This window comes from Chaetodon trifascialis, chromosome 6 (genome assembly GCF_039877785.1).
Source record: "Chaetodon trifascialis isolate fChaTrf1 chromosome 6, fChaTrf1.hap1, whole genome shotgun sequence".
NCBI classification, from domain to species: Eukaryota; Metazoa; Chordata; class Actinopteri; order Chaetodontiformes; family Chaetodontidae; genus Chaetodon; species Chaetodon trifascialis.
Window position 1 is genome coordinate 4,638,717 of NC_092061.1, and position 23,780 is coordinate 4,662,496.

Sequence of the window (23,780 nt, forward strand, 5' to 3'; positions counted from 1 at the left end):
TTTGAAAGCAATATATTTTTAGTTATCTGCCACAACTTAAAGGAAGATTGTCCAGCAAGTGTTGTATACAAAGTCCTTGGCATCCCTCTGCTTATACAAACTCCCCTCCTGCCACCTCGCGATTCCTTGCTGCCAGCGATTTGCATTCATTTGCATGATTTTACGATGTGCATATCCTTTGTTCTGACTGTATGATGATGCAGAAGAAACCTTCCCTACGCAGCGCTGTTACACAGCCCGCTGAAAGCTACTTGGATATTAAATTAAAAAAAAAACAAAAAAAAAACTGTAGTTTTATCAGTTTTAATTATAAATTGATAAGAAGAGATTTCCACAAATACCAGACTCATCCCCTGGTACACCGATGATAATGTAGTGCATCAGAATGAGGGGAAAAAGATGAGTGTGTTCTAGTTGTGTGGAATTTTTGAACAACCATGGAAAGGACATATTGTGCTATCGCTAAGAGGCATGAGCATCTGCAATATATAGCAGAGGGAAAGGTTTGCATCCAAGCATGAAATATGGAATTACTTGACAAATAGGAAATAGGAAAATTATAGATGGAAACTAAATCATTGGAATAAAAAAAATACCCTTCATATATTTTGCAATATTTTTATAAATTATGTGCTGTTTTGTCCCTCAGTTGCCTCCCTGATTTTACTCATCATTTCTAACCGTTTGCTGCTCATAAATTATCTTTCCTGCATGCAACTGTTCTCTTGGATGTTTGTGAATGGAGCCACTGAGAAATCTTTCTGTATGCTGGCATCTTTTGTTCTGTGCAGACAACACGCACACACACGCACGCACCGATGCTTTAGCACTCCTTAATAATGCAGCCGCATGCAGACGACTTCATTAATCGCTGTGGGCTAGCACTGATGATACAGAAGCCAGCCTACAACACTGGAGGGTTTATATTCACGAACGCAGGCGCCACATTATAAATACTCACCCCCGCTGGCACCCTAATAGTAAGCAGCTGTACTCCAAATACGCATGTCTGATAGATGATTATGAGTATAGCATAGGAAATGAGGCGATGCAATGTAAACAAACGACACTGTATAGTAAACATTCTGTGTTTCATGGGTGCTTATCTGAACATTTAGCAAATGGTACTAAGGCAAAGAGGAATGTGACCCTTCCACAAAACTCCTTGTTCTCCTTTCAAGTGGGAGCATTTCCCGATACTGTCAAAGTGCATGTGCATCTGCAAAGAGGGGAGCTGTCCTGGTTTCCGCAGATTCAAACCTATGACCCTGCCATATTCTGTGCCAGGCAATGGCTGATGGGAGGGGGGTTAGAGGTTACTTATGAAAAAGCTTACCTTTCTAACTAAATAATGCAATGTCAGATATAGGGGTGTAATGACCCTGACACACTTTAAGGCTGGGCTTTTAGCAGAGAGATTGAGGTCTGTCTAAGGTTTGTTACGTATAGAAAATGTTTGCAAAGATGCTCCACAGACATTGCTCTCGTGGTATCTCATTGGATCACCGAGCGAAAACTATGACTATTGAAAGTGAGATTTTTTTTTTATTATTCAAAAATCCGCTTTTTAAAGCTGTTCAGCAAAGTGTTCGATATATCAAGCTGTTGACCCGCCTCTATTACACACTGACACAATTCTGAAGTCTCAGGTAACAACTTCCTCTTTCACAAAGGGCTAGTGGTTTTCACTTTGCACCTTTAACATCTTTGGCTATCAACAATGATCCGGCTACACTCACAATCAAGCAGGAGTCCTAAGTGCTGAGTTGAAATGATGTCAGAATAATAATGACGCGTGTACAATAAATACAGAAAAACACCAAGATGTCCTGTTTGAAAGTTCTACGGTAGGAAAAGAATTCATTCTATATATATATATTAAAAAAAAACGTTAATTTGTGGAAATGTACTGCAGAGTTCGCTGTAAGACGCCATCTCTCTGTGGTATACTTTAGATGGCTACAGAGTTGAGCACTGACTTTTCCTACCCAGTGACTTGCCCTGCCCTTCTAATTGGCCCTTCTGAGCAGTCCACCAAATGTGTGTGAGTATTGGGAGTAATTAGGACGAGTAACACCACCGCACACTGAGACCCATGGGCGCTGACATACCACCTCTTCACTTAGCCACTTATATTTCTTTTTTTTTTAGCATCACCAAGAAATAAACTTTTGACTCTGCGAATTCTCAACACAGAACATGGGGAGTAACAGGGGTATTTTCATTCGCTTTAATTTTTTCACACCAAAGGTGCCTCTGTGTGGTATTGTTTCCCACCATCGAGACCATAAGCATGTAGGTATAAAGTGCCACTGTGGGTTTTCTGCTGACGGTGACGTATGTCGGTTATTTCAGACGCTCGTAAGAAAAACGGGGTCAAAGCAGAAATGAAGCGCAGATGGAAATCTGCTGCCGGCTAATTTATTGAATATTTCCTTGTCATGAGAGCAAGCTCAGCTCATTAAAATGTTTGTCTGTCTTCAATAACAGAAAATGTCACGTGTAATAATGGCCCGAGGTCTAATTGATAGAACAAGATGTCCTGCACGCAACGCAAACAATGCCAGGGCGGAGGGCAATTACTGCTACCGCATGGATTTCAATGGCCAGAGGAAATTTTTTTAAAATCACTTCCTGGTTGTAGCTCCTGTTGGTGTGTATGTTTGTGTGTTGTTGTTGTGTTGTTGCGATGATGAACAGTGAACAGTAACCTCTGTTTCCCCTGTGCTTCTTGTCTTTGGTATGGACCACAGGGCAAAGGATGGGTCATGGGATTTGATATTGCCCACGATCACATCGCCTGAGCTCCCTTCAAACCGCTGTTATTCTGTTTACTGTGTCCTCTGGACCACTACTAACATCTATGCCTTCATCCAACACACACATGGGCTAACTTTGCTGCAGGCAAACACACACACATGGACACAGACTCACACATGAGCAGAGACGGGCACAGAGGGGAAAGACAAAACCCCTGCCAACAAAGAAATTTGGCTGTTTTTGGCAAAAAATTTCAGTACTTACAATATAATTAGCATCTGTGTTTTTCACATAAATAAAATCACACTCACATGTCAAGTAAATTATTCAGAGCTCAGTGATTTGTGAATTTGATTTAAAAAAAAAAAAAAGACATTTTCCTGGAGTCCACAAATTGGAATAATGCTGTTTCGGTGTGATTAGGCTAAATTTAGGTTGTTTCTGCTGGACACAAAAATGAATAGCAGGCATAGACACAAATACTAATTTAGCCCATATAGTCTAATATTATACTCACACCACACACACACACACACACACACACACACACACACACACACACACACACACACACACACACACACACATTGGTTTATCAACCCAAGCTCACCTCATGTGGGTCCAGTGGAGAGCAAAATCCCAGAGATCTGCTGTGGTCCTCCACTCCACAGCTCCCAGTCTCCATCACTGCAGCAACAAAAGACATACACACACACAGGGAGTGAATATGTTTACCAAGAGGTAACCTTTACATTACATGTTGAACAGCTCCTCTTGAGCAAATCACAATTAACTCGCTTCCACTAAAAAGAGAGAAGGGGAGAGCAAATGCACAGTTACGTATACGGTGGAAGGAGGAAACAGAGGTAGCATTTACCGTGGCTAAGTTTACTTGCAGGAATCCAAATTGGCAATAACTTTGTGCAAATGTCGTCTCAACCTTTACACTTTGCCACAAATAGCAAGTCTTGCTATTGTGCCCTTAATGGCGCATGAGCAGCTGCTTTGCAGATCATTTGAAGGTCATGAGAGGATGTTTTTTCATGCTTCAAAAATTTACTACAAAACCTTGTTCAAATGTTAACGCAGAAGTCGAAAGCTGAATTATGGATGTATAGATACTTAAATATGTTGCAGCAAAACCTGGTAAATTTTGGTCTAAGCAGTGAAGTCTGACAGGCTAATTCTGGTGTATGCTAACAGCGTTTCAGCAGCCATGTTGTTAAACCGCCCCTGACCTCTGCCTCCTCTCACCAGCATGAGGAGGTCAAAAGTGAAATGTCGAGGCTAAAGGACCATGTCCATTTGAGGTCAGAGGTAACTATTACAGATTGCAGCAGCCAATGTTGAGCTTGTGACCCTCATTTTTGACCTCACACAGCAACATGCCGATGAACTTGAACGCATCCTTAAACAATGGGGGATATTTTGTTTCATTTTTTTTCATTTTTGTCCTTCAGCTTTATAAACAGATGTGACTGCTGACATTCTCCCAGTCAAAATCCAGACAGACGTCAAAAATGCTGCCATTGAACAGCAATTGGGAAATTTTTTTGCTTTTGTTTTCATCCAAATTCTGTAGCAGTCCATTTCATTTTCATGCGCCGGTTGTGACTCATTAGGAGGATATATATACAGGCATATAGAGTATTTACTGTACATCGTTTCTTTCTCCTGGATTTATTTCCTGCTGTGGTCCCAAGTGATTGTGAGGCTCTTCTGGCATGTCAATATCAAACTGACATATGCCACGTTTTATTAGAGCTCCATATCAAAGAGCACACACACACACACACACACACACACACACACCTAACCGCACGCTGGCACTGACACGCACACCGTCATGATGCTGCATGTGGCAGTAATCAATAATACAACCACACGAGAGCCTTCTGATTTAGTTCTCGATTTTATTTGCTTTTATTGCATCAAGTACAAACTGCAAAAATGCATTAAAATCAAAGATCCTGAAAAAAGAAAACACATGAATGTCAAACAACCATAACCTTTAAATTCAATTAACACTTGAGGAGTGGTAAGAAGAGCCAATAAAAACAATTAGGATATCTTTATGCAGGACGTATTCTCGTGCTCCCCAGTGCAATGTTCTACACTCTCCTGAGCGTGTTTTGTGGTTGTGTGGCAAACCAGTGTGTGTGTGTGTGTGTGTGTGTGTGTGTGTGTGTGTGTGTGTGTGTGTTTCTAGCCCTACGGCAGGGTTTAGGGTAACTATACAGCACTCCCCCCTCCACCTTCACCCTGTTCCCTTTGCGGCTTGTGTGGCTTGTCTCATCCCATCTCCCTCCTGCTCCTCTATCTCCCTCTTCCGCCCCGCTCCCCCCCCCCCCCCCCCACCGCCACTCTGCTTCTAGCCTACATGTGTGTGTAGTGTGGTCGGGGGGTGGGGGGGCCGCACGGGCGACGACAGTGCCAGGAATCAACCCCTGCTTTCTCTAAAGCGTGAGGTGATGCAGATGATGCTAATGCAAACCGTGTGTGTATACATGTCACACACAGTCACACACAGGCAATATAAGATGACATAAAGAGGGACGCATACAAGACCCACGAGGGGTATTTTTAGAGAGTGGAAAAATGATGTTTAAGTGAGCTGCGCTGATTTGAAACACGCTGGAAGAAATTTAAAATCAGGAAACCTGCACACATCTTGATTTAAGCGATGCAGAGCTGACTGTGCCTCTCTGGCTCTGTGCAGCTCCTCACCAATAACACCTACCTATATGACAAAAAGAAGTAGTCAAAGAACAAAAGCATTTCCTCTACGAGAGGTGTGTCTGCTCTCCACCCTGGTGGCTTTCAGTGTTTCATTATCCAAAGTCGAGGTCTGCTTTGCCACCCAGCTCCCCCATGCTGCCTGTCTCATTTCCTCCCGGTAACAATCCATTAACCAACGCCAGGCTCAAACACGCAGCCGCTTAATTATTCTCACTTCTTTGGCAGCACGCCGGGGCGTACCACTCATCAGAGGAAACGGGGAGGTAGGAAGGGGAACAGCTGATATTGTATGTATACTTTATGCATGTAAAAAGGGACAACGGGCTGACTATGCAAGGACACACAGCTCATACAGACATAACATCCACACGCACGACGACTTCTAGCATTTGAAAATGATGATTTCCAGATGAATACACACGCAGCAGTACAGATGTACCTACAGAAATAAATTTACACATCAACAACCAATTTAAAGCGAAACTCTAATTGTAAAAAAACGGCAAATAACACACTTTCCTCAACTGGTTAACCGCGTATGCGTGAGAGTCTGTGTGTGTGCCGATGCCCGAAAAATGGGGATGATGTGTGTTATAATTCATCTTGAATAATTTCCTGCACATTCTTCTTCATGCTATGCCTCAGGAGCACTTCAGGATGAAAGGGAATGCTAATGCTGTGTCTGTATCTCGCTGAACAATGTGTGTTTGTGTGCTGTTCGTGTGTGTGTGTGTGAGTGTGTACGCCGCCTCACTAAGCACATTTATGATAATTAACAGATAGGAGAGGTCAGCTACAGTGTGTGTATGTGACGGGGCGACAGAAGGAGACAGAAAATGATAGGAGGAACAGTACAGCGCTGATTAACATAAATTGGCAATATTGTCACCGACTTTCTGCAGCGTTTGTATCATTTTGGGTGTAACGGTTAGAAGAAAGGTATCGTCTTTACTCTCACAATAAGAGCATCAGTAAGCTCTCAAAAATTACAATGCAGCACCTTTATCCTTAAGGTTCAGGTATGTACACCTTTGTGATGTGTACAATATGTTGACTTTTATTTCTATCGTGTGTGGAACTTTAAAAAGGCCAATAATCTCATAATTAAAGAGCTATTTAACACTGTAAATAAACACATTAAAACATGTAACTTGAAGTATTTTCAAATAGAAATGCCCAGTGTGTCATATTACAGTGTTTTGCCAAGCTGAACTCAATAAAAGCCAACCTACAAATTGTTCCCTGGGCTGGAAAATACATAGAAATGGTCAATTGAAATCCTTTAAATGTCTGCAAATACCAGCTAAGTTCTGCTGGCCGTGGTGCTACTGTTAGCGCTCGTACCCAGTAAGCGGCGGGCAATAGAAAGCGAAACACAGGCCGATCTCGTAGGTGACAGTAATCGAGGGAATTAATACATGCAAATGAAATACTCAGCACACATAGCTGCCGATGACAGTAATTGAATAATTGACTGTCAGAGCTCTGTGTTCCTGTCCACGTACCACACAGAAATTTGTATGCGTTAATGTGTATGCGTGCGCGTGTCTATGCCAGCGGACATTTTAGGTCTACCCTCCTCACACTCTCACTACTGCCAAACGCCTTAAGATGGTGGCACCTTGAGGCAGAGAGAGACACTCGTAGAGAAAGCCAACCTCCTCCTCCCTTTCCCCCTTCTTCCACCTCGGGTCCTCACGACAACACAGGACAGGCCCCCCTTCCTAACCCTTAGCCCCCCTGATAAATATTTAATTCACCCCTCTCTAATAAGGATATTAGGCGAGTACAGCCCGGCCCTGGCGTATATGCATGAGTCCTTTCTCATCAAATTTACATAAAAGGGCCAGATGCTAATGCGAGCGTAGCAACTACTGCTCACTATTCTATATGCGCTGGTACTGGTTCCCCAGTCCGAGAGCCCATATAATTTAATTGCCGAACAGCATATATTTTTCAAATGGTTCCTCGTATTCAAATTGCATCCAGGCCTCAACACCATATGCTTTACAAAGAGCGCAAAGACGGGCATATTTTAATTGTTGTGGCCGCACGTCTACAGTATTTATGCTTATTTAATGTTTTCTGAAGCCCCTCCTCTTGCGAAATGGCACATAATACAGACGTGCTCATGCATAATATGACAAAAGAAAAAAAAAATCCGGATGTTCAGACAGTGAATAGAGGTATGTTGTGTTTTACAGAGTCAGAGTTTGTTCAAACATTAATTATCATTTCAACAATAAAAGCCAATTAAGGTGTGGAAACTGGCAGTGTTGGGGCTTCACTAATAGGAAATTGAGAGTGAATACAGTGAGAGACAATTAGCATTACAATCTGGAAACAAGTACCTTGATATTGACAGATCGTGCATGTACATACAGCATAATGTAAATAAAAAAACAACATGGAGACCACTTAAATGTAGCATATGGCATGTTGAGACTGAGCGCCCCGATGTTTGTAATTAATAGACGATGAATAATGCAGTGACACGAAATATATTATTTACATCCTTTCATCTTCGAGGGAGATTCAGAGCATATTTCAGATGCAATTATACTAATTTATTTATAGTGCATATTATTTGCATAATCAAACGGAAGCAGGGCACAGATATCCTTGAAGAGAGACCACAGCCAGCTTTGGACATGTGGAGCAGAAATAGCATGTATGCACACAGACTTATTGTGCACTGCTGCTGCCACAGTGTTGATATCTGATCATGCTGCTACATATCTCAATGTGTTTTGTGCTACGTCTCAGCCATAATATAACTGGAGATCAAAGCACGAAGTATATGATGTTGCATTCGCATCAAATTCTACTTAAAGTCATGCAACTTTTGCGGTTAGATTTTGTGTCAAAATAAAAACAGTTATCTTAAATTTTGGGATATTGTAAACATCATTAACAACAACACTGCTTGTATTACACATTGTGTACAATTAACAATGTCACATGTGTGTTCACTTAAAAAAACACTGAAGCTGAAGATAACCACTGCATTGTCTAAATTATGTCTGCAGAAGATCAGAAATCTCAAACAGTTGTTCCCCTCGAATAAAAATGGGATCAAGCCCTATGAAGGTTTGACTGATCTCAAAACCTTTTTTCTTGCCTCTAGATTGAACTTTTTTGACAAGCAGTGGTCAGGTTCTGCGGTCAGTGCTGAAACATAAGAGACATGTAGGCAGTTGCTGTGGCAGACCAGCAAGCATACTGATGGAGAGTTTCAATTAAGAAGGCAGGTTTGGGAAAAATACAGACGGTGGTGTTAGCAACATCAATTTTGGGATAACCACATTTTGGCTTTGCTTCGCCCTTCAATGCTGCAACTGTCAGCTTGATGGACAGTTAAGGGAATAAATGCAAGCTCACAGTTTTACATAGGCTGACTATAGATAATCAGAAAATTAGTCCTTTGTTATGACATTAGTGTTTCACTGACACCTTTTCTGGGACTCATTTTTAGTCCTACATTTCACTTCATGGTAAAACTGTAAATGTCTGTCTACTTATTAGCTGTATATTATTCTGTATCTCTACCAAAGGGATCATTTTAATACCACGAGAGGTGAATACTCTCATCACGCCACACAGCAAACCAACACCGTACAGACAATACAACTCACTCACGTTCAAGCGCAGTCACATTATTTTACGTACGGAAGAGATCTTTGACCGTGCGTAAGAGCCCAAGGTGCCTGTCTAACATGTCGGCCATGCATATCCACGCAGTTAGCTGAAGGGGAGGGCCATACAGCGTGGCAGAGCACAGCATGCCCGCTGGTCCCCACAAGACGCTCAAGTGGCCATGCATGATGTCATTAAAAAGGGCCCAACCATGACATTCCTTAGTGGATTATTGGCAAGTTATGGCTGGCTGGTCTGTTACACAGGGACGTCGATCAGATCCCCGTTAATCGCCAACGACACCATTAATGAAGCCTTTTCGCGTGTTAGTGTGTGCCAGTATGTGTGTAAAAGACCGATGGAGACTCTGAGACTTTGTTTCGCCTGACAAATAGAAACCACAGCCTCAGACTCGCAATTCAGTCAGGAGCTAAATTAACATTATGACCTCAATTTATGGAGGAAGCTAGAGAGCCTTCAATTAACCAATGCGTGTGCGGTTACCTGACAGGAAACACATCTGAACACTGCCATGGAGACAGGGAGTGGGTGGCATTCTAGTTTCTTGCATAGAGCACTCCACACGCGCACACACACACACATGCACACACACTAACACACACACAATCGCACAGACACTCACAGAAACCAGGAATCTGTCCTGCATTGGCAGGGGCTGATGCTGCCATGCGCACGGTGATCTCACCTACCGTTGCCGTGGCGACACCAACCAGAGGGAAAAGCCTTATTGTGTGTGCGCATGCGTGTGTGTGTGTGTGATTGTGACAGAAGCTTGAGCTGGAGGAAGAGAAGGAGGAGGAGGAGGAGGAGGAGGAGGAGGAGGAGGAGGAGAAGGAGGGCCTGCAGGAATTCACATTGTGCCTGGCTTGTTTAAGGTTTATGCCTCATTCACTTACTACCCTTCATCAGGGGGAATACTGAACCGGCCCTTTCAATTATCAAGGCAATAAATTCAGCACGGCTGTGTCGTTAAAACAGCAGGCCGGTGCTTTACTAGGGAAAGGGCCAGTATACGGGACGGGAAAGGGTGTGTGTCAATTAATTTGCATAAACTATATGGTGAGATGAAGATAAAAAGGAAGGAGAAACACACGGGGCTTCATGCATACTCGCTCAAACGCTGACAAGCTAACAGATGCATGCAAGCACGCACACTGCACACATGCGTGCAAGCTCGACCACTACTGGCACACCACTACTCTTATTTCTCTTTAGGCAAACAGACAAAATAAACTCCCCTACTACCAGCTGGTATTGTTGAATTCTATTAGTGATGAAGAGCTAACTCAGACTATAGGGGTCATCTGCTCATCAATGGGTGGCGGTGGCCTGGCTTGCTCCACAGCCATGAATGCACTGAATTCATTACCCCTGGTGCACAGATGGTGTCTGGCTGCCTGTCTCAAGTTCAAGTTCATGTCCAGGAGACACACAGAAAGAGAGAGACATGGCCCAAGCCAGACAGACAGACGTTGTTGACTGAGACACAGCTATTGTTCCCCTTCAGCAACATGATGTAGCGGCCTCGCTCGCTATCCGAGACGCCTGGGTCAGTTAATCGCAGAGACAAAACGCGCAGGAAAGCGCACGTGCAAACACAGACGTGCATGCGTAGATGCACATGGAGCCTCTCGCCCTATCACAAGGCTCAGGAGGAGGAAAATGGCCCTGCAGTTCTGCTCAGTTAGCCTGGATGAAACAGTTTCCACTGTAGTGGGCTAATGCTGCAGATGACGCTTCATGGTTGCTCTAAATATGACAACCTCTGCTAAAAACGCAGCCACACGTCTAACCGCTTTGTTATTGCAAAACAATCAGAGAGAAGGCCGCGATGACTGGCAAAAAATACAGCCATGCAACACATATATTAACAAATGGCACCCAGATGACGACTATATTCATATCCTTTGTCTGGCACAGAAATTACCCTGCGCCGACACATATTATAAACCTGCTACTGCACCTGCCATACACAGCAGAGAGGCACAGGGGAAGCACATAAAAACCCCAGGCACGCTCACATAAAATATGCTGATTGCCCATCCAATGAATATGAAAACACCTTCTGTGGTCGCCATGGTTTTGTTACTCAACATATCACGTGACAACAATGGCTGCGGCGCACTGCATGTGTGAGCATGGAAGGAGGGCACAGCCGAGCACGTAGCACCCATTTACGAAGGAGGAGGAAAAGGGACTGTCACCACCCATTTCTACGCGAATAGTCAAATCGCACGCCTATATTTATAAATATATGGAAATGGGGGCGCTGTGAAATGAATAGCAGGGCCTTTCTTTTCCAGCAACATGCCTGTATGGCAGGAACACTTCTATAAATAATATACTATTAAAGCATACTTCTGGCCACCACACACTCTAGAGGACACAATAACTCAGCCTCATTTATAGAGACACAGGCAAGAATAGAAATGCAGCGTTACACCAGCAGCAGGTGAATTTGAATTTTTAGATATGGCGTCACCATCGCAGATAGAGAATGCACTTCATTATTTTTAAGGACTCGAGGAAGCCACGGTTGTCGCTGTTCATAAAAAGCGCTAATGTGAAACAAAACGCTGAGATTTACTCGATCTCCAGAGACGGGCAGTAAAGACCATGCAAACTGCTGCCAACCCATACAGCAGCTCTCCCCCCCATGCAGGCTCGCTGAAAGTGGCCGAGAGGGGAGATGCATGCAAGTGTGATCTGCAGCTGCTTCATACATGTGGTGATGCTCTCTCCAGGCAACAATGCATCTCAGCATCACATTGCATTTCCTATTGACTGTATGCACTATGGTCCTTTTCTGCTTGATGCTTTGAAGGATGGGCCTACAGGTGAGGATTGTGGAGGGAGCGATTCAAGCCAGTAACATCTTGTGTACACTGACTTAAGCCTCTTAACCTTTAAAAATATACTGATTGTGATAAATACAAGCTGGAATATAAATGTAGGAGAGCACATTTTGTTGCAACCTATTGTCTGAGTAAAATGAGCTACTGTCTGTTCTCAGGAAAAAAAATAATCAGGCTTGGATAAAAAGCATTGTATTATGCACAGGTTTTGTAAGAGAGGCATGCTGGATGAGCTGCTGTAGAAAATTTAGTGAATGATATGAGATGCTGGCTTAGTTACGGATCCTACGTTTTTTTCCCTACTCTGGGTTGACATTTAGTGTGGCCCCCAGACTTGAAAACAGTGTTCCCTTTCATAAAGCTAGACAACGATTTCAATCGACTTAACTGGGGACAATAAGACTTGTTTTATTCAGCGCTGCTCGGCCCAAATTGTGTTCTCAAATTTTCTTTCGGGTAAACGACCCGGTATTGTATGCCGTCTTTGACAGGGGTCGGGAACAAGAGACACTAGTTTTGTCTGACGGTGTGAGAAAGTCGGCAAGAGACCTTTTCAGCTGAGGCGGTGTTGAATTCAGCCAGTGTGGCTCTGTTTAACAGCGCACTTGAATAATCCTCTGTTGCAAAATAGCCAGCTTCACAGGTTTCTGAGCATAACTTGAACTATGACTTAATCAGATATTTGGAAATTAAACACACACGCTTTGAACGAGGGGACAATGATTGTAGATGACAATGTACGATTTATCCCGGCACAGTCAAACACGTCATAAAAACGATCGGGCCTGTTTTAGACACGTGGTCTGCGCGCCGGAAACAGCCTCTCATATGACAGAAAAAAAAAACACATCACTTATTGGTGATAAAATAGCTATAAGTGCAAAAATCCTGATGAAAGCCTTAATAAAATTGTACCCAAAGAATACATCCACTGTAACAACACTGTAAGGCCGATGTTTTTATATCTGAGACCGGCCAAATGTCCTATGACCTTTAAAGTGTGTGTCAGTATAAGTGAGCGTTGGGTTTGTCCCTAAAGCACTGATCCACCAATAGTTCACCTCCAGCCTGCGTGTGTTTCCCCCCACAATTTTATGTTGCCACACTCACAAAATGCTTTTAACAAATTTTCTTCCAGCAACTTTAATCTCAAATTGCTGCGTTCACGGTCAAGTTCAAATACACACAATGCACCTCGAGGTCACCTATTCAGATGCCCCAGACTCCTTTGTGCAGCATTATCTGCGCTGTTACTAATTCTCAGGAGAAGTAGCCTCCAACGCCTGTGTCCGCGCGCACAAGTGGGGCCACGCAGGATTACATAGCTGCAGCACATCCCTTTCAAATCCATAAACCCGCACAGTTTTAAGATAATGACCCAAAGTCCTCATTATCAGTACAATTGGCGAGACATTACGCATTCACAACCGTTACTACTCCAAGTTCAGGAGCGCCGCGTCGGCTGGGGCTGGGAAACGTCGCCTCATTCTTTGGGGATGCAGATGAGTCTGGTGCACTTGACGTCTTTTCATGACCCCTGTCGGCCCCCCTCCCCCCTCCCAGCCCCTCCAGGCCCTCACGGCGCTGTCTGTCATATTGGGCCGGGGCATGGCATTGCCACTTGCCCCACCGAGCGTGGGAATGGGATCGTCCAGTCGTTCACATCTCCTGCACTGCGGTTAACGGAATCAATTAAGCAGGCCCGACCCCCCCCCCCCCCCCCCCCCCCCCCCCCCCCCACACACACACACACATCACCCCAATCCCCTCACTCCCTCCCTCCTCTCCTCTCCTCCCTCTTCTGCCACCTCCCTCCTTCTCCTAACCCCACTCCCCCACCTCTCTCTCTCCCTCTCTCTCTCCATTTTTGTCACTTCAGTATACGTCCTAATTATTACTGTTTGGGATGCCAGCGCCGTTTCCTGGCCGGACTCGATCATGCTGAAATAAAAAGCATGCAGGCGCACACGTGGGTTTCCACAGAAGCCGTAAATGTCACTCTTTAATTCCCATGAAATGCTCGAGATGAGCCTACGATGAAATTTCATTCAAATTAAATAAAATGTAAAATCGCACCTCATGTTAAAGGATCAAATGGGCTCGGCCTGTAAATATTAACATGCAATATCTGGCCTGAAGGGAAGTTCAGTGTGTGTGTGTGTGTGTGTGTGTGTGTGTGTGTGTGTGTGTGTGTGTGTGTGTGTGTGTGACAGAAAGAGAGAGAGTGTGCGTGTGTGTGTGTGTGTGTGTGTGTGTGTGTGTGTGTGTGTGTGTGTGTGTGTGTGTGTGTGTGTGTGTGTGTGAGAGAGAGAGAGAGACTGTGTACATGTTTAAATGTTGATAGGTGAGCGCGCCTCTGTGCACAACAATAACATGCTCTCTGAAAAAGTTCTTAATTAAGTGAAGACAAGCGCACAAACAAAGCTGCCCCCTTCCTGCTGAACATGGCAAACTTAAATGACAAAGAAAATCAAAATAATATCAAAACAAAGACAGTTATATTCACAGCATCTACAATCAGCTCCATGGGAAAATTGAGGAATATGTCATGAGTCCTCCTCAAGTCCTCGACGAGTCTGGAAGTAGTTTTTACTTTCGGTTATCTAGCTTTATGACGAGCAGAACACTCATACAGCTAGATAACCAAAGATAACAACCCACTTCCCAAATCTTCTGCAATAATCCACATGTACATTTCCTCTTCTTGTCTCGAAGTTTCCGTCTCTCAGAACTCAGATACATTAAGCAAAAAAGTCACCAGTATCCTTTTTCAAGTCACACTGTGCATTATATTCCTTATATTCCCTTTTTGCCATTGAGGGCCACTACTGCACAGCCCCGGCTGTTTTACACCCGGTGTAAAAAGGCGCAAATTCTTCGAAAAGATATATTATCCCAGCGTTAATGTCATATTCACTTGACATTAACCAATATTACTGAGTTGAAGTAGGCCTTGAAAATCGCGGGTAAGGTGCAGTCATCCTTGCACAGGGGCCCTAATTTGCAATGCAAATAGCTCCAATCCCACAAAAGGCTCTTTCGCCTCTATTAAGTCGTTGTGGCAGTAGCAATAGATATCCTGTGAGGCCGGCGGAGAAGAAACACGGTGGAGAAGGGGGGAAATCCGGTTTCCTGTGGAAAGTGCAATAACGGCACAGGGAATTACGACGCAAATGTTTCGGATTATAAAGACAGGAGCTTGCTTTTTGGCCAAAGAGTGTCAAGTTGTCCTTTCACATCCAGCATGTACTTAAGGAGAGGTGAAGCCGATGACTCTGAGCCAAAGGGTCCGTTCTGCAGGTTGCATGGTCGGTCGGTCTGAAAAGAGTGGGGGAATAAGGGCCATCCCCAAACGATAGGGGGGCTGGGGGTGGCCAAAATATGGACCAACCCCGGTGAGGTCAAAGGCCTCGGACCACGACAATGTTACTGCGATGATGTCATGAAAAAAAATCGCAAATGCACCCTCCTATCCGTGCACAATCTCCATCCATTACACAGAGCGCGCTGGAATAAGTCCGCCTTGCACCGAGCAGTCTGCACGCCTGCTCTCACACAGGGATGAAAATGGATGGCAGAAGCGTTTTTTTCCTCCTTTTTTAACAAAGAATGAGAGCGATTCAACTGCTTTGAACAGAAGATCTGATCAGATTTAATACCAATTAATCAATAAAAATGAAAGAACTCAATGAAGAGAGCATCCTGGAGCTGCCCGAGCGCCAGCGTCTTCTGTCTATCCAATGCAGGCTGTATTTTCTATTCGCAACAACACGCCACCCGCTCGGTTATTGCTCCCATTCTCGTCTATGAGGAACCGCTGTAGGAGCTAAATTGCTCTCACGTACTCGATTTTGCGTCGAAATCCTTACTGGCCTCGTGCTTTTTGGTCATCGTCGCATCCGAAGGGTAGACTACAGTGATATTCAGGCTGGCGAAGTGTCGCCTCGCGCGAAATAAAGCCCAAGCGCTTCACCGTGTCCGCGTGCTAATCCGCTCACTTTTCCACAGAAATGGAAGTAGTTAACCGATAGCTCAGCACAAATGGGTCAATATATGGGATCTTTGTAACTGAGTCAACAATAACAGGCAGCGGAACATGTGATGGATCATGCGCAGCAGCATGCGACTGCAGGTTACCGAGCCACTACCTTGTGCACAACTTTGATTCTGCTCGGACCGTAAAGCAGCTCCGGTTCAGGGGGAGGAAAAGTTAGCCTGTGACATTAATCCACTCAATTCATGTCTGTCTGCGTGTGTGTGTGTGTGTGTGTGTGTGTGTGTGTGTGTGTGTGTGTGTGTGTGTGTGTGTGTGTGTGAGACTATGAGGTGATGACAAATTAAATCCGTATTATTTGTCAATGGCATCATCATCGTGTTTTTTTTTCTCCTTTTTTTCTCAGGTCTCCATTCACTTGCTACAGTTTTAGATCAGGCTCCCAAGTTTACTCTCGTTTCATCGGGGGGAGGAGCAAAGCAGAGGTGTTTTAATGAGCAAATATGAGTCACAAGGCCTGTGCATTTCAATGAGGGATTATTTACTTTAAACAGCACTTTGTGCCTTACATGTTCAGCCACAGCTATTGCATCCCTATTTCTATGCTTCAGTCACCCCTCTCTCCATTAACACACTCCGCCTGCAACATATGACACAAGCTAGCAGGCTGAATTTGTCCTAATGTCACTTAAACTACGGCACATTCTCATGATTCACTGCTTTACGCATACATTGCTCTTCTCCTTATTTCTTATCATGCATCGCCAATTTTCACACGTCCACAATCATTCTGCCCCCCCCCGTGTGGATCTGCTGGATGGTAAACTGTAAGGCCAACTTGATATCGTTAAGATCAACATTATAAAGCGCACCTCATTAGGGTAAAGGAGGCTTCAGGATGGGCCTCCCACACAGAGGCCATGCTTTAATCACAGCACACCATTTTTTTAAACTTACAACCTGCTGATCCTCTTGAAATTATAATAAGCTGTGTTCCCGTGGAGGTTAATGATAGTGCTGAGAAGTCAAAAAATATCATAAGGGCGCAATTGTGCTCGTATTATTAGCTTTATTGTTTGAACAGAGGCTTCCGTGCGTAATAACACATGGATAAACAACACAATGAACGCTTTGTTTTCAAGACATTGTGTGACGATTTTGGTGACGTTATTCACTCAATGTAAATCGGACTTTTTTTTTTCTTTTTACTTTTGTTGCAGCCCAACATTTCAACTCGTTTTCTGAGGAAAAATAATTATTCTTATGTGTTTTGCTGGCGTCTTTTCTTGCGTAAACGTGTCCATTTTTACGATGACTCTGAAATAAGCTGAAACAGCTCGCTCCCGAGATCACATTTCTCACACTGAATCGATACTACACTAACTAAAGTCTGTGTCTTCACTATTGTAGAAATTTGCATTTTTAGCGGCCTAATAAGGATTATTTCAGGCAACACAAGTTTTAGCAAGAAAGCAGAGGACCAGAAGCAGATAACCAGAGACGCATTAGGAATACTGCCGAATACACTCTGAAGTGAACTTAATCGTAGGAGGCAGAATATACAGAAAGCAGCCGGCAATAAACTTCACAATGTAAAAGGAATCAGTATTAATATATATCACAGCCTAACCGGACAGTTGGATTATATACAGCGGCTTCTAAACGGTGCCAAAAAGTCTAATCCGTGCGCCCTAATTCCAAAGTGTGCGAGGAAACATTCACAGTCTCAAACTTCACATTTCCGTCCTAATAAGTGGAATCTCACCACAAATCAACAGTCCTCATCCACTCTTAACCAAATCACTACCATGACTATGCTTTTCTTATCTAAAGCCTCATATTTAACTTTTGCGCACACGGGCAACCTTTACGCACACGGTTGCCTCTACGCAGCCTATTAAAACGGGCACAAAAGTTGCACTTACTTCCTAAAGGTGAGTCAAATCACTGCAGTCGATAAGAAAGCGTCCCAAGCAGGAGGAGAACAGCGGTGTTCAGATGGGTCCGTGTGCACCGTGATGTGGTATATGTTCCCCTTCCAATATCCCAGCCGTATTATTTGGTGGGGGGGCATCACTTTAAAATTGCCGCTAACACTCAGTAGCCTGCATTAGGCGTGCTTCAGCTGCTCTGTGCAAAGCATGAGCATATCCCAAGCACATGATAGACGAGGAGAAGGAGAAGGAGGGAGGGATGGGGAGAGGGAGAGAGACAACTTTCCCATAACGTCTACAAGCACCAAATAGAAAAGTGCATGCACAGTTGAGCTCTCAGAGTGTGCAAGTTTTTTTTCCCCTGTTGGTGGTGGGGTGGGATGAGGAGGGAGGGGGTGATGATGATGAGGAGGAGGAGGGGGAGGAGGGGATGTAAAGTCCATCCTTCTGTGTGAGGAGAGGACGTGCTCTGAAATTCAAACAAGTTCCCTCGGTTCTTTTGTTGCACGCACGAACTGAGGCAGCATTGTTCGCGGTTTGGCGTGGACCTCTCCCTCCTTCTCCCTGACCAGGTTACGAAGTGAGCCTCGCAGTTGGGTGGTAATGAATTTGCTGCAGGCGCTTCGCTAACACGCTTTGACAAACGGAACGCATTTACCGGTTTTCAGACAGAGGGGAAATGATTTGCTGCATGCAATTCCCAAACTAAGTCTGGAATCAGGTCTATAATAAAACGAAAAGGAGGGGAAAGACAGCACTTTAAACTTCACTCAGACGCTTTTGATTGGATCTGCGTGTACAGTAGGTAGACTACAGGCCTATACTGGACGTGTGAATTCACCTTGCTCCCAGTAGCCTAATAAGAGGTAATCTTATAAGATTCACACACAAGCGCGCGTGGCCCCTGCCAAAGTGGACACACACACACACACACACACACACACACACACACACACACACACACACACACACACACACACACACACACACACACACGCAGCCAAGAGAGACACAGGGAAAGAAAGATAAGAGAAATCTTTGACACAAAAAAGTTAGAATGAGGTGACCTACTTGTCACTAGCCTACCAGTAGCCTGTGTCTTCAGCTAATTCTCTTGGTGATGACACACTTTTTATTGTTTTTATGAATACATTATAATTCTCGTCTCTTTCTGCAAAACGAGTTGGAGCGCTGCGCTCTGCAAGAACACCACTCCTCTCTGTCCTTGATGCAAAAGCGTCAGGCTGCAGCCGCTCTATTATTTTCACCGGACAATATTCAGAGTGAAATTATACCCCCCCCCCCCCCCCCCTTCCCCCCATATTATTTTGCTGCACGTCTTCTAAAAAAAAGGGAAAAAAATCATCATGTGACTGAAAAGACAGCAAACTGGGAACGCAAAGCATCCTCTCTTATATTGCTCCCCCTCCTCTTTGCCTAATTGCAGGCGTATCCATTAGATTCAACCGGATTCACGTTTTAGTTTAACAGCGAGGGCACGTTCAATGACGTAGACAAGCATATCAGCTACGTGCAGCCATATTTAAATACATCAAGGCAATTAGCGCATCAAAATATGCAAATCCCGCTTACTACATAGTCCGCCCGGCCGCAGTCGGAGTAATTCCCCCCCAGCCAGTTCTTGGGTGTTTGATTGCCGTTTTGAAAGTCAGCATAGCCTTGTTTGTTTTTCCAAGAGGCTTCGTTTATGTGAACGGGACAGAAGGGAGACATGAAGAGAAGGGGGACCGTTGCTCCTGCGTGGAAAGCCGCCCATGCGTAATGAGACGACCCGCTCCGCCATTCTCAATTCTCCGACGCCGTTGGCTCTGGTGTGCGTATTATTTTTAATATTGATGCATATTCAGTGGATAGATTTGCATTACATACTTATCGCTCAGTGTTTATTTTCCATGCTTTTGCGCTTATATAGATGCAAAGCCCTTGTTTAGCCTGTTACAGCGCTGACATTCATTACCTAAAATAGCAGATTTCATAGTCAAATCGTAGGTTAATGTCTTTATTTACTGGCACCGGCTGCTCTGTGGTCTTAACAGTTAATTTTTATTTTTAAATCTGAATGATGCAAATCGCCGAAAGCCTTTGAATACCCAAATACAGCATGCATGAACAAAGAGCTCTCTGGTGGGCAAACAATAGAACAGATTCAGAGGTAAGACTGAGGAGGTGATCCTGGAGGATGGAGACGGCTGCCTCGTAACGAGAGAATGACACGGGCTGTGCGGAAACTAATAACCCAAAAGTCTCCTGCTCAGTTTGTAAGAAATCCAGTGACGCAGCGCTGACATTTAGGCTACAATCGCTCGGGCTGTCTCCTCGGTGTCCGTGCGCGCGCACCGTGGTGCCAGAGACGAGTGCGCGCCTGCGAGCGCAAGCGCTTAGGGAAATATATCCGCAATTATCACTTAATATAAAATAGCAGACAGACATTTCCATACAAGCATCTCTGTCATTTCCCCCCCTATGTAACAGCGCCGCACTCGCTGCGTCTTTGTGATCCTCCCAGAGAAAGCCGGGTCCCGGATCAGACCTCTTAACTTACCTCCAATTAACAAAATCCAAATGGTGCCGCTGCTGTGGCTCGGTGCTTGGTTACGTGCGACGTTTCTATCGAGTTGGTGGGACGTTTTCCAGGAGGGCAAACTTTCTGGTATCAGCCAGAGCAGATCCGGTCCCTATAGGCTACTCCCCTCCCCATTGAACCCTGCTCTTCAACTGCTCGTGGCTCAACACCACTGGTCAGGCTGGCTCACGTAAAGATATTCAAAGCCACGGGAGTCCGTTACCTCACCTGTGCTGGGCTCCTCACTCTTAAAAGTAATATTTCCTCATTAGGCTACTTGTTCTGAAATACTAGAATATTATAAGACGTTGCTTACTTCTATGTTGCTCCCCGGGAGCTTAAATAGTCCGCTCTGTTGTATTACCCACGTCTCCATTATTCCACCACCTCCCACCAGATAAAGGACGCACACACCTTCGTTTACCTTTAAAAACCTAAATAAGCAAGCTCGTAAATGAGAGTTTTAAGGGTGTGTAGTGTTTTTGCTCTAGACCAAACCAAGCTGTAATTCCTCCAGTAAGATGATGCTTTGCTGGTTTGTTTTTAATGATGTGACAGGAGTTTTATGTAGGAAGGAGTCTGGGAAGGTGGTGGTTTGTAGGTGATTTAACAAACCTCTTATTCCTTCGATTGGTGGCTTTATTCTCATTAAGAAAAAGAGTCGAGGTTGAGTAATTCGTTCATATCCCCTCTTTGTTGGAAAGCCAGGCGTTGAGCATTAGCAGGGTGAAACACACCAGTCTTTATCTTTTAAAACCATTTCTGGAGCACAGACTGGAGGATAGGTGCAGAGTTTTGTTATGGGGGCTGGGGAGGAGAGCATTCCGCTGTTCACTGATCCTCATTTGAATCAAATGTAGGAGAGACACAATTTATGTTCTCTCTGCTTCTGTTCATTCAATAACTTGTATTTAATAGAACTGCATTTTGCGGTAATATAGAGGCAAGAAAAACGTGTTTTTTGCGGATGAGGTGATGTGGGTTTTTTTTTTTTTTTAATCATATTATTTCTACATCTATGTAATGCTCTCTTATGGAGATGTAAGAAGAGCCAATAATTCGTCTTCCAGTAGATTTAATAACATGTTTAATTTAAAACGAGGTAAGCAAAATAAGCGTGGAGCGAAATTTTATTTCCAGAAATCACCACTGAGGCAAAAACACCTAATTTCTCCCCCAGTTTTAGGCCAGGCATCAGTTTGTAACAGTAGAGCTTCGTCTGAACCACCGTTTAGAATTTAGTGAGATGAAACACCTTCAAATGAAGGAAGCAGCCAGGTTGTTTTTTCTATAACATACCTGTAGTTGTAAGTGTGAGGCGTCTCCTGCACCGGTGAATACTTTGTGTCCTTCAAGGGGACAAACACAAGTCAGCTTAAATGTGCACATGCAAGCTTCCACCCTGTATTATTATTATTATTATTATTATTATTATTATTATTATTATTATTATTATTATTATTATTATTATTATTATTATTATTATTATTATTATTACCTTGCTTTACTTTACACTAGGCAGTATCCCTCTTTTTCTAATCAGATCTTAAACAGTAACACTGAGCTTTAAATGATCAGGGAGGCGGAATATTCCATCTCACACTGACACTAACCATGAAAAATGTCCGCGCAGCGCACAGATGAGCACGCAGCCTTATTTATGTCTGCTCGATCTACATGAATAGCTTTGGAGACCGAGGATGAGGATGAGGAGGGTGAAGGTTAGCGAGGGTTCGACTAGATGACTAAATGGTGACATCTAGTGGTGATTCTGGAGAATGTCGATGGTGAGAGACGTGGCCATCCTTCACGGTCACTGGGGGTATACACTGCGCGCCGCTGGCGCCGCCACCCCGCCCTCCTCTCATCATACAAATGACTGCGTGTAAAATTCCACACAATTCAGGAGCACGCACGATCTTAAAAATAGCATTTTTATTAAAATAATGATAATAATAATAATAAATTGTTGCCTCAGCTCAGATCGATGAGATGCTACACCTGACCTACAAAAGAGACGCCAACTGGAGCCTAAACTGGACCATATTCATGAAGGCCATCACTGTTCAGAGCTTTTATTATTATTATTATCATTTCATTATCATCATTATTATCATTATTATTATTTTGGCATATCACTAAATTCTTAAATTCAAGCAGGCCTTTGCTGTCTTAATTCATTTCATTTACTTTCGTGCGCTCGTTCCTTCATATTTTCACACGTTTTCTCACCTTTCCCTTGGTTTTCACTCCCCTCGTATCTGTAGAGTTTTAACAAGCCATGGATCCCATTCAAGCGACCTGTTCGCCCGTTCAAACGCCGACGTGTCTTGCATCAGTCTGACCTTTGGAGAAGCTGTGAGAACTGCTGTCGCAATAGACGATTTCTGACAGATAATAAATTATATTGTGCCCACAGTGACTTTATCGGGCTTCTTCACCACAGGCTTCTGGAATTAACCCTTCAAATCCTCTGAAACGGCTGCAGGCTTCAAGTAATGAAGCAGCAGAGGGGCTTCGTGCAGCGGGGCCTAATTAAAACCTGCGAAAACGCATCACAGTGTAGAAGAATTCACCTACTGCAGGGATGTTGTGGAGATTTAAAAAAAAAAAATATGCCACAATCTCTAAAATCACAAAAGTCTCTCTTCAGCCTCACAGATCCCGATCTGAACACTGCAGTAACACAGCACATAAAATACACCGTTACAGTAATGTCATATAAAGTGCTCAGTGCCGTCAATCATACCTCGTGTTACAGTGTTTTCAAGAGAATAAACATAAAATGCTGCAGACTGTGAAAGGATTTATGATTTCGTTATGTTCGATTTTGTGCACATTCACTAAAACAGTTGTAACCATGAAGGTGCGTTACAGTCCTCGCGAGACAGGCCTAAAATAAATAAATAAATAAATAAATAAACCATAAAATAACAGTGAGGATTTTGGTTTTAGTCCTGCTTTTTGCGTGTTTTAAACAAAAAGGAATATTTAAAAAATAATAATAAATGTATGATAGTTCACATACAGGTGGGATATCTAACTCCCAAATGAGTAGTTTAATGTGAAGAGTCGCAAAATGAAACTGGAGTTTTTAATTGTGACACCGGCTGAAAAACACTGCTTTTAAATTAAAATCTGGAATGAATGAGAGTCAAATTCATCACGAGGGTGGAAGGAGTGTTTAAATTTGCGTTTACAGGCAGAGCTGCATCATAACACGCGTTTTCTTTCTTGTAGAAGCGTTTAATCAGACG

The 23,780-nt window shown here is 43.8% G+C and overlaps 1 long non-coding RNA gene across 1 annotated transcript in view; it reads right to left on the reverse strand.

Moving 5' to 3' along the window:
• LOC139332881 (uncharacterized) overlaps positions 1–18,410 on the reverse strand; it is a 38,796-nt gene extending 20,386 nt beyond the window's left edge. Inside the window, exons 1-2 of the long non-coding RNA XR_011602301.1 lie at positions 17,931–18,410; positions 3,371–3,447 (exon numbers count right to left, since the gene is read on the reverse strand). This is a non-coding gene — a long non-coding RNA (uncharacterized lncRNA). The remainder of the gene's footprint in view (positions 1–3,370; positions 3,448–17,930) is intronic.
• Positions 18,411–23,780: the final 5,370 nt, after the last annotated feature.